The sequence below is a fragment of the Stegostoma tigrinum genome, chromosome 1 (genome assembly GCF_030684315.1).
Source record: "Stegostoma tigrinum isolate sSteTig4 chromosome 1, sSteTig4.hap1, whole genome shotgun sequence".
NCBI classification, from domain to species: Eukaryota; Metazoa; Chordata; class Chondrichthyes; order Orectolobiformes; family Stegostomatidae; genus Stegostoma; species Stegostoma tigrinum.
This window is the reverse complement of record NC_081354.1, coordinates 73,373,533-73,386,013: the sequence shown is the minus strand read 5'-3', so window position 1 is coordinate 73,386,013 and position 12,481 is coordinate 73,373,533.

The window sequence follows — 12,481 nt, the reverse complement described above, 5'->3', positions numbered from 1 at the left end:
CACAAACATTCCTCTGCTTGATATTGTATCTTTTAAGGGTTTAGGGCTTGCTGGCTTTACTTTTAGCTGGATTAAAATATCCCAGCTCTGTCAATCCCACCAGTTTTCAGAGCTTTGTGCAGTTTTAAAATTTCCAATTGCAGATTTCCTGAAAGCCATTGTTTAATGCTCTGACACTTTCTCCACCCTTTATACTTAGATATAAGAGAACTGTCTCTGAGCCTACACCTGGGCACCAATCCCAGGCTGTCTAGTTTTCGTGATCGGTCATCTAATCATAAGCCGCTGTCCTCTGAGCCCAAAACTGCCTCCCTGTCTTCAGGTCCCATTGCTCTCTTGTTTCTGCTTCAACGCAAAGCAATCTTTGCAAAAATCTGGAGCTCCATGTATGTTGTGAGCTATTTGGAAAACCTCTTTCTTGCTGTATTGATGATTTTACTTTCACACTTTACAGGAAGACATCTCATTTCAGAGTCAATGTGTGGAACAGTTGACAGTTCTTGTGGAAGGTTTGGGTTCATGTTTTAATGCTACAGTGGGTGAATACAATTGTATATTCAACAATTTTCATCGTAGCAATAACTTTCTGTACGTGCATTCTGCTTATGGGTGCCATGAGCCATAATGTCCTGATGAAGTCTCCCAGGAGTTATCCTTCCACGTTAATTTTCTTTCAAATAATGGGGCACAGATAATTGCTTTGTAATGAAGGCATTGAAAGTGCTTTCAGGATAGCAAACATTCCCCTGCATCTTTCAGTCTTGGTGGTCATATATCATAAGGTTATCTGAACTCAAATGTCAATATATTTATAGTCAGTAACTTGTGCATTGGTAACTCTGAGAAAGCTGACACGCTTGAAGAATCCTCTTATGTTACTGGCCAGAAATTACCAAGTTCTTGATCTTGGTAAACAGAACCTCTGTGACAGCCTTGATACAATTTGGCTGACACTGTAACTGTCCTCACTGTTAGCCTGGAATGAGTCCAGTGCATGAGAATTAACTCCTCATTAACAGGCTCTCACGGTGCCACAAAATGTTCCAGGCTGTGCAGAAGTATTTCTGAAGGTTATAGCACAAGTCAGTCAATGTTTTACTACTAAACTCTGGTCTGCTCTGACATATTTCATTTTCACTTCTTTATTATCTAGATAACGTCTGCTTATCACTCATTGTATGACCAAACAATGGGATTGGATAATAAGCGTGCCATCTGATGATGTGGGCAATTGATTTCTGCATTGCTTGTTCTCTTTTCCAAGAGCGATGATTGTTCAGCATAAAGACAATTTCAACTGTGCTAAAAATATAGAGTATTCAAATATTTGAAGGAACTCATCTTTGACTAAAACTCTGTCCTTTGTACTATCGTGTCTCTTATGGCAAAAGTCAGATGTTGTGATGCAATAAAAGGTCAATATTGAGCTGTAAGACTGACATCGTCCTACTATTTTATAAATCACTGATGTGATTTCACTTGGAATGTTGTGCAAAGTTTGAAAAGCACAATGTAAAGTGATAAAGCGGCAATCAAGATAATGCCAACGAAGGAAGATAGTTAGACCGTAGATAATGGGAACTGCAGATGCTGGAGAATCTGAGATAACAAAGTGTGAAGCTGGATGAACACAGCAGGCCAAGCAGCATCTCAGGAGCACAAAAGCTGACATTTCAGGCCTTCATCAGAGCTCTGATGAAGGGTTTAGGCCTGAAACATCAGCTTTTGTGCTCCTGAGATGCTGCTTGGCCTGCTGTGTTCATCCAGCTCCACACTTTGTTATTATAGATAGTTAGACCATGATCTTTTATCATTTATATTCCTAAATTAGTGTATTGCATTTCAGTAATTTTTAGCAAACTGCTTAGATTTCTTTCACTGCTTCAGAAACATGAAATGATAATTATGTCCAGCTACTGACAATATTGAAGGATTGGAAAAGTATAGTATAGGTCCACTCAGTAGTGAGGGGTTACATTTGGTATGAGAGACAAGAGAAGACAGCAAATTTTCAAAACAGAGGGAAATTTGAAAATAACCTGATGGCACCCTTAAAAAATATTGAGAAAGGAAGCAGGTTATTCCACAGCCGAATGCTGTGCAAGCTCAATGAGATTTGAAACAAATGCTGAAGAAATGCTCGATTCAACAGAAAGCTTCGCTGTGAAGAATCATCAACTCACTGATTCCTCTGACCATCTCCACCTTGTGCAGCTTTGAAGTGAATGAATTATTTTCTTTTCAGTCTGTTGAATGTGATATTTCACCAACACTTCAAATAATGTGATCATTTTTCACTCTCTCTTTAAGAATATTAAACATAGACTTAGAGACTTTCTCGCTTCTAGTGATGCACGAGGCAGACAAAAGCTCATGTGATAATGGGAACTGCAGATGCTGGAGAATCCAAGATAATAAAATGTGAGGCTGGATGAACTCAGCAGGCCCAGCAGCATCTCAGGAGCACATGTTGCTTTCCACAGCTTTCCATGTTCTTCCCTGGAGTAGGTTTCCAGTCCAGTGCTAGAAGGGGACTACCCTGAATCAGACATGGCTGACCAGAAAACTCTGCAGCTCTTACCACCTGCCAGAGACTTATTAGAAGGATTTACAGGTTTATATTCAACTTGTTCAGCTCATCTTCTGGGGCCATCCAGTCCTGAGGTGGAACTAGAACGCAGAGCTTCATGGATGTTGCCCACTGGAACATAAGACCTCTCTTTTACAGATATTGCACAACATCATGGGCTGAAGGGCCTGTACTGTGCTGTGCTGTTCTATGTTCTATGCATTTACTTCAGTTACATTTGGTTTGTGATTAAAAATAACACACCATTTTATAAGTCTTCAAGTGAAACTTTTATATTTGATCATTTTATAAATGCAATGACTTTTTTTTTGAAGCATTATATATTTTGTTTTAACAGTGCTCTTGTAATCGTTATCAATGAATTAGAGGAACCATGCCATACTCAAATTTGCAAACAATAAAAAAAGGCAGAAAATCAAGTCATGTGCCAAATTCTACAAGAAATCAGCTAACTGTCAATTCCAGTGAGTTTTACAGAGGTTTTTCTCCGCGCACACTGGTGACTTTTTTTCACAAAACATTACTCTGCTCACCTCATTATACATTCACCACGTCACTATGGTGCTACACTCACGCTGTCAAATGCTCAGTAACCGTGAATCACTCATCATTGCCAAGACTTGCTGAGATTTCCAGCACCATTGACAAGTTTAAAGCCAAGCTGTGCATCAGGTCAAGCATTGCCAACTATACTCTGCCCTTCACAGTACGGGTTGTGGGAAAGAAATGAGAAAGAAAATCTTCGCAGGGCACGCGTCATGCTTCACCACAAACCCAAGCTCATGTTTGTAAGACAATAAAATGTGAGGCTGGATGAACACAGCAGGCCAAGCAGCATCTCAGGAGCACAAAAGCTGACGTTTCGGGCCTAGACCCTTCATCAGAGAGGGGGATGGGGGGAGGGAACTGGAATAAATAGGGAGAGAGGGGGAGGCGGACCGAAGATGGAGAGTAAAGAAGATAGGTGGAGAGAGTGTAGGTGGGGAGGTAGGGAGGGGATAGGTCAGTCCAGGGAAGACGGACAGGTCAAGGAGGTGGGATGAGGTTAGTAGGTAGCTGGGGGTGCGGCTTGGGGTGGGAGGAAGGGATGGGTGAGAGGAAGAACCGGTTAGGGAGGCAGAGACAGGTTGGACTGGTTTTGGGATGCAGTGGGTGGGGGGGAAGAGCTGGGCTGGTTGTGTGGTGCAGTGGGGGGAGGGGACGAACTGGGCTGGTTTAGGGATGTAGTAGGGGAAGGGGAGATTTTAAAACTGGTGAAGTCCACATTGATACCATATGGCTGCAGGGTTCCCAGGCGGAATATGAGTTGCTGTTCCTGCAACCTTCGGGTGGCATCATTGTGGCAGTGCAGGAGGCCTATGATGGACATGTCATCAAGAGAATGGGAGGGGGAGTGGAAATGGTTTGCGACTTCCCAGTCGCAAACCATTTCCACTCCCCCTCCCATTCTCTTGATGACATGTCCATCATAGGCCTCCTGCACTGCCACAATGATGCCACCCGAAGGTTGCAGGAACAGCAACTCATATTCCGCCTGGGAACCCTGCAGCCATATGGTATCAATGTGGACTTCACCAGTTTTAAAATCTCCCCTTCCCCTACTACATCCCTAAACCAGCCCAGTTCGTCCCCTCCCCCCACTGCACCACACAACCAGCCCAGCTCTTCCCCCCCACCCACTGCATCCCAAAACCAGTCCAACCTGTCTCTGCCTCCCTAACCGGTTCTTCCTCTCACCCATCCCTTCCTCCCACCCCAAGCCGCACCCCCAGCTACCTACTAACCTCATCCCACCTCCTTGACCTGTCCGTCTTCCCTGGACTGACCTATCCCCTCCCTACCTCCCCACCTACACTCTCTCCACCTATCTTCTTTACTCTCCATCTTCGGTCCGCCTCCCCCTCTCTCCCTATTTATTCCAGTTCCCTCCCCCCATCCCCCTCTCTGATGAAGGGTCTAGGCCCGAAACGTCAGCTTTTGTGCTCCTGAGATGCTGCTTGGCCTGCTGTGTTCATCCAGCCTCACATTTTATTATCTTGGAATCTCCAGCATCTGCAGTTCCCATTATCTCATGTTTGTAGTTGCATTTCAATATTACATCACCAATCATCCAATCTGCATTTACTCTAGTTCCAGCCCAAGCTGCCGGTTATTCAACGTAAGTAGGAGGCAATGTCAGAAGCCTACCTAGAGGAGTGTTGCTCTTTCTCTCTTACCCACCATAACATTGTTCAATGTGGGAACATCATTGGTTGGAAGGTCTTTAATCGGTTGAAAACATTCACTGTTATTTATTCAACAACAAAAGTAAACAAATAGAAGCTGCCTTTGCCTTTGTGAACAAACAATTCCATTTGCCTTTCAATCAACAACAACTTTACAGTCAATAAATGAGCACTACACTCAGCTCTGATTTATTGGAACCTGTTCAGCTTGTTGCACCTGATTCTGCACCACTCTATCATGCTAAGGATGATGTTCTTCCCACTCAGTGTCCTCATCTCCCAGCTCTTCATTGTCCAGCATATTCCCTCTGCCTGCAACTCTTGTGCAGGCCTTAGCACACTAGGATAACACTCCCACCAACACCCAACCCACCCCCCACCCCACATTCTAAACATTGTAATCTCGCCTTCAGCAGATCTATTATCTTCTCCACCTTGGTCCTGGTTGAAGAATAGGCTGCAATGTACCCACCCTCAACATTTGTCTGGAATTTGTGAAACAAGTGAAGAGCTTTGAGATGCAAGCTACTCTGAAGCATTATATGGGTGCTTGACTCTGTGGGTATAGCGGCCTGACAGCTTTATGTCAATGAAAGGTGTCAATGCATCATAAAGTATAACATAGAAATTGAGAATCCTACTATAAGTGAGTTGGAGATATGCCACAATGATGTGCTGAAGCTGGTGCATGTCTGATGCCGACTTTTGTGAATAAGACTGATCACTGCCCATGAAATGTATCCTGAGTTGCTGAGGACTGCTGACAAAGGTGGAGCTCTCGAGGAGAAAGGGGCAAGCTGTAGCCTTCAGGTACTCTCTCTGACTTTCATGTTAGGAATTGTCAGTGGCTAGTTTCTCTCTGGCACCGGGACAACAGGAAATTACATACAATTGAGGCAAGGTTAGGTACTAGTGAGATGTAAATACATGAACATAGTCCTCTTGGAAACCAGTTGTGAGATTCTCATCTCATCTGGGTGGAAAATCTGACCTTTTTCTCTTCAATCAAGAAATTAATTTTTCCACTCTCATCATATTTCCCTGACTGATTTGTCACACTTTGTTCAGGCTGTAGGAGCACTTAGCCTAAAGGAGCTATTTTCAGTTGTAGATAGTGAAGAGAGTTGGGAGAATATTCTCATATTACAGTTATGTAGGACTTTGGTTTGACCACATTTGGAATACTGAGTACTGAGCCACATTACCAAAAGGATGTGGATGCTTTGGAAAGGGTGCAGAGGAGGTTCACCAGGATGTTGCCTGGTATGGAGGGCGCTAGCTATGAAGAGAGGTTGAGTAGATTAAGATTATTTACATTAGAAAAACAGAGATTGAGGAGAGACCTGATTGAGGTCTACAAAGTCAGGAGAGATATAGACAGGGTGGATAGCAAGGTTTTTCACAGAGTTGGGGCCTCAGTTACTAGGGGTCATGATTTCAAGGTGAGAGGGGAAAAGTTTAAGGGAGATATGCGTGGAAAGTTCTTTACGCACAGGTTGGTGGGTGCCTGGAATGCATTGCCAGCGGAGTGGTAGAGGTGGGCACAATAGCATCATTTACGATGTATCTCAACAGATACATGAATGGGCAGGGAGCAGAGGGATACAGATCCTTGGAAAATAGGCAACAGGTTTAGATTAGATTAGATTCCCTACAGTGTGGAAACAGGTCCTTCGGCCCAACAAGTCCACACCGCTCCTTGGAGGATCCTATCCCCCCATAACCCACACACTCCTGAACACCATGGGCAATTTAGCATGACCGATCCACCTAGCCTGCACATTTTTGACCTGTGGGAGGAAACCGGAGCACCCGGAGGAAACCCATGCAGACACAGGGAGAACGTGCAAACTCCACACAGACAGTTACCTGAGGCTGTAATCAAACCCAGGTTGCTGGCGCTGAGGCTGCAGTGCTAACCACTGAGCCACTGTGGATCTGAATCTGCGCAGGCATGGAGGGCTGAGGGGCCTGTTCCTGTGCTGTAATTTTCTTTGTTCTTTGTTCTTTAATATTGGCCGATGGAGTATAATGTGGAGGTTATCCAGTTTCACAAGAAGAAAGAGAAAAGCAGACTGTAGAGGGTTGTGGCACTGAGGATCTGGGTGATTTTATAGATCAATCATAATAAGTTAGCATGCAGAACTACAAGTAAGTAGGGTGGCAACAGGAATGTTGGCCTTTATTGCAAGGAGTATCAGAGGAGGGAAGTCTTGTTTAGGGTATTGTTGATATTGCATTCAGTTTTGGTTTCTTTATTTGAGGTATATGTTTGTATTGGAAGCAGTACTAGAATGTCAGTTTTCAGTATGGTGCACTTGACAGGATGGATGGTGAGGGGATATTTCCCCTCATAAGGTGCTTTAGAACAAGGGTGTACATTTTAAAAATAAGAGATCTCCAATTTGAGATGGAAATAAGGAACAATTTCTCCTTTCAGTGTATTGTCAGTCTCTGCTTCAGAGTCTTGGAGTATTTTTTGTTAAATATATTTAGGTCTGAGTTAGATATATTTTTGACCCCTCAGGGACACAAGGGCACTGGGGATGGACAGTGGAATGGTGATAAAGCCCAGGGTCAGTCATAATTGTATTAAAGATTGTAGTGTCCTGCTCCTTTGATGCTGCTTGGCCGGCTGTGTTCTTCCAGCTCTACACCTTGTTATTTATTCAAGTTCCATATGCCATCCGGTCTGCTGCTCCTGTTTCTTATTTCTTGTTGGGCATTGAATATATTCAAAACTGATGTTGGGGAGAGAAATCAAAGAGAAGCCTTGAGTTATGTATTGAGTAGAACAAAGCGATCTGTATTTGGAGCTCTTTTACCACATGTGTGGGAGAGGCCAGAGACTTCTCCGAATCTGGCTTTCACATGGGACACAGTTGACCTTTTAATAATGGCTCAGATTGGAGGAGAGGTCAGTGACTCTCTTTCATTTCTGGTGATGATGATTCATATCCTTTTAATGTTACAATAATTACATGCAACAGTGATGCCATTATTCCATCCCCTTAATATATACATCCAATGCTGTAAACACCTAATCAATGGTGGCCACCGCTATGGACAACCCTAGATTCTCCCATGATCTCATAATGCTTATCATATAGCTTTATCACTAGTCCTTGGGATCTTACAATGCATCCCATTAATTTACAGTCCTCCTCTTGCAGCTATTATGGGAGATACTAAAATATGCTAATTTCTACTATTTGATATAAAATTCATAATGCCAGTTTATATAGTTACACCTAATGTTAGAATCCTTTCACCAATGAGTTGTGAGCAGCTTCTTTCTCAGTCGACCCTTGTATGTTAAACAAACACTGCCCTTCTGTCTTGTAGCTGCAATTATAACTCCTTCTATTCACATATAATCTGTAATCTTGTGTTAAACAGGAGATTGCTTCTTGGATGAAATTTACTGTCCCTATTCTAAATATTTCTATACTAGCTATTTTACTTAATCAGACAAGATCTACTCAAATTCCATTATTATGTCTGAAGCTCAATCACTTTCCCAGTTCAAAAATCTTGCCTGAATTCCTAAGGTTTTACAAGATAGTTCTGTCTTTCCTCCTTTGATCCTTGGAAATAAGAATTCACTTGAGCAGTCTCCATCATCACCTAGGTTCGCTTATTTATGTTGGGAAGCTACCATTGTATATTCACTCAAATTCAAACTGGTGCCCTTTAGAGGTCATCTGCTTATCTATTTGTCGTTCAGTCAGTGGGATGGGGGCTTCTCTTCATTATCTATAGCCCTTTGTTTTAAAGGAATTCAACCAAATCCCTTCACATTTGGGATAGATTACATTTATTAATTTCTCAGTACTCAATTACCTAAAGATCTCCATTGTTGTGAGGTCACATTTTGCTTTTAATTTTTGCTAAACAATTAAATTTGGGCTGTCAATTCCCAAACATCTTTTATCAGACTGCTTCTTACAGACATTTACTGCTGTGAGATTGTACAAAGCTTTTTGTATTTTAATTTCTTATATTTCTTCTTCTGGAGTAATTTCTTCTTCTGAAGAAGGGTCCAGACCCGAGACATCAGCTTTCCTGATCCTCTGGTGCTGCCTGGCCTGCTGTGTTCATCCAGATCTACACCTGTTATCTCAGACTCTCCGTCGTTAGCTGTTCTTACTATCTCTGTATTTTCGTATGCTTTATGTTTTTCCCCGTTACCTTTTACCTTGGGTTTATCATTTTCTCAGAGCCACCACAGTCCTAACTTATGATCTCACTCAAATGCTGAACTAAACAAACTATTTCTGTTTCTGCAACTAAAAATCTTTTCTGCCATCTTTATGCCAATTTAAAATCCATGGGCAGCCATTTTGTGCCACCTCTGGTCATGAGCCGCCACCAACTGACATGGAGAGATTTTTAAACTACAAGGGAGTCACGAGAGAGAGGTAGGAAAGCTAAAACCACAGGCTGGTCATGATCTTACTGGACGATGGAGCAGGCTCAATGATTGCAAAGCCTGTTCCTGCTTCTAGTTCTCATGTTTTGCAGCCAAGGGCAGTTACTTAAAACCTACTTCAAATGGCTGTTAATTACATTTAGGTCTCAAAAATACAAATTTACAAATTTATTACTGAATTTAATTTGTTTTGTTGTGACACTTCTTTTTCGGTGTAATTGGTCATTTTCTACTTGAGTGGTGATGCATAGTAAATAATTAATTCGAAGTAGAATTCGACTGAACTGACCACCATTTTCTGCTACAGTGTCAGCTCCATGCTTGTGAAATTTAACAATAATTACATTAACCAGATCACTTTCAAATAATTAGTCATACATTATAGCTCAGTAAATTTAAAGCAATTAGATCAAAGTTAATCAGGGAGCATGGATATTATCAATCCACCATGGGACAGCAGACCCTGGTCATTGCATTCATGCAGGACCCTTCATGCCCTGAGAATATCTTTAAGTACATTATGTAATATTGATGGTTTGGAGCAAAGAGAGAATCTAGAAGGTGCCTATCTGTCTCCTGGTACATTGTCCACTGGAGGAAGGTGTTTTAAAACAGTTAAGTAGATTTCAATATATTGTTCAGCTGGTACTAAAATATGCTGAATGGTACAGGCTTTAAAAAAATGTTTATGTTTTAATTTCTGAAAAACCAAATTGCAAATGTATAATTAAATATCAATGCATGTGACCTGAATAATTGCCATACCCATAATTAATTATTAGCCTCACTTTACAATCTGCAGCTATCAAATGGATTAAACAATATTGCACTGGCAAGCAATACTGCAAATCTTAATGCATTATACTAGACAGATGGGATGAGTGTGTTTATCAATTCCATTCAGTGATGAATGCACTGTTCAGAATTGCTTAGCACCAATGAATACGACAGGAAACTATTAATCTCAGTTGAGTATAAGTAAAATTGCATTTGTAATTTCCTCTGGATTAAGTAATGCTGTTTGATGAGGGGGGATAGAAAGCTGAAAAGAATATTTGACTTTATTTTCTACAAACACACAGGTAATAAAAGGGAAAAAAGCCAACAAATTTGTGATTTGTAACCTTGATGCTCTCATTTGTAATCACTGATATTGAAGCATGTTGTACAAACATAGAAAACACGAGCAGGAGCAGGCCAATCAGCCTTTGAGCCTGCTCTACCATTCAACATGATCATGGATGATTATCCAACTCAGTACCCTGTTCCTGCTTTCCCCCTATATCCTTTGATTCCTTTAGCCTTAAGAACTATACCTCCATCTTTCTTTAAAGCCTTCAATGTTTTAGCCTGTAGCAGAGAATTATTCAGGGACATTAAAAATGCCAGTCCCTTTATAGGATTCTTTCGTTCATAATAATATTAATAAAGGCTAGCATGGGTTAAAGTTAGCCTGCAATCATTAAAACCAACCTGCATTTCATAAAGGGGAGCTGTGCTGTGTCTGGATGCAAATCCAACTGGTAACACCAGGATGGCTCAACCTGGCAGAGAGCAGGTCCCAAGAATTTTCAGTGCTGTATTGCTGTGGATGGCATTTCCATGGCAGTTAATGTCAGGGGTTTAGTCCCAAGCACCTAGATGCATTGCCGCAAAATATTTAATGTTTCCTCAGATGTTGTCAAGGTCAGACAGAGTCTCTGCAAATGCCACATTCTACCAACTGCTGTACTGCGGTCAGGGCAGAAATTATGAGCATGAGAGCTGTTCCTGACCTCATCCCCTAGCTCTTACCCTAACCATATTCCCACTCCAACCCAAATCCAGGAGTGCTACTGCCCCAACCAAAGCATAGAGGCCCTCTTCATGCTCTCCCCCATCCTGAGCTTAGCAACTCCCATCCCCAGAACAAGCACATCAGTACCGTTCTTGCCTGTGGTCCCTATCACCCCTGACTTGAGCACAATGGGCCCAATCCACCCCACAGCCCCTGCCCTGAACTTAGAACAACATTCCTCTTAGCAGTCTTGTTAAGTATTGCAGAGCTCATCCAGAGTGATCAAAGTGGCACTTAAGGCACCCCAATGGTCTTCTCTTTCACCTGTTACAGGGTAAGTTGTCTTTCTTTTTCCACATGTTTTCCACATATGCATTGATTGTACATCGGAGTGATGACCCCTGCTATCAACAGAGATTTCTTGTTGCCAATGGCCATCCTTAGATTTCTTGCAGTGACTCTGATCCAGATGATATAGCAGATTGCAGCAGAATGAAGGAATTTCAATTACTGCCTGGATACCAGGCCATCAAACTGAATGATTTTGTTGCACGCCAGCTGAACATTGAGGAAATGGAATCTCTTTTGGCTGTGTTGCATCTCAGAATCGGCATGCATGCCCCACAGGGCAATGCATATGCAGCCAATGACACCCTGCTCCATGGAGAAACTTGCAACCTTTCTGAAATGGTATGTTCAGTCCAAGATAATAAAATGTGAGGCTGGATGAACACAGCAGACCCAGCAGCATCTCAGGAGCACAAAAGCTGACGTTTCAGGCCGAGACCCTTCATCAGAGAGGGGGAAGGGGTGAGGGTTCTGGAATAAATAGGGAGAGAGGAGGAGGTGGACTGAAGATGGAGAGAAAAGAAGATAGGTGGAGAGGAGAGTATAGGTGGGGAGGTAGGGAGGGGATAGGTCAGTCCAGGGAAGACGGACAGGTCAAGGAGGTGGGATGAGGTTAGTAGATAGGAGATGTAGGTGCGGCTTGGGGTGGGAGGAAGGGATGGGTGAGAGGAAGAACAGGTTAGGGAAGCAGAGACATGTTGGACTGGTTTTGGGATGCAGTGGGTGGAGGGGAAGAGCTGGGCTGGTTGTGTGGTGCAGTGGGGAGAGGGGACGAACAGGGCTGGTTTTGGGATGCAGTGGGGGAAGGGGAGATTTTGAAGCTGGTGAAGTCCACATTGATACCATTGGGCTGCAGGGTTCCCAAGCGGAATGTGAGGTTCCTGAAACCTTCGGGTGGCATCATTGTGGCACTGCAGGAGGCCCATGATGGACATGTCATCTAAAGAATGGGAGGGGAGTGGAAATGGTTTGCAACTGGGAGGTGCAGTTGTTTATTGCGAACCGAACGGAGGTGTTCTGCAACGCGGTCCCCAAGCCTCCGCTTGGTTTCCCCAGTGTAGAGGAAGCCACACCGGGTACAATGGATGCAGTATACCACATTGGCAGGT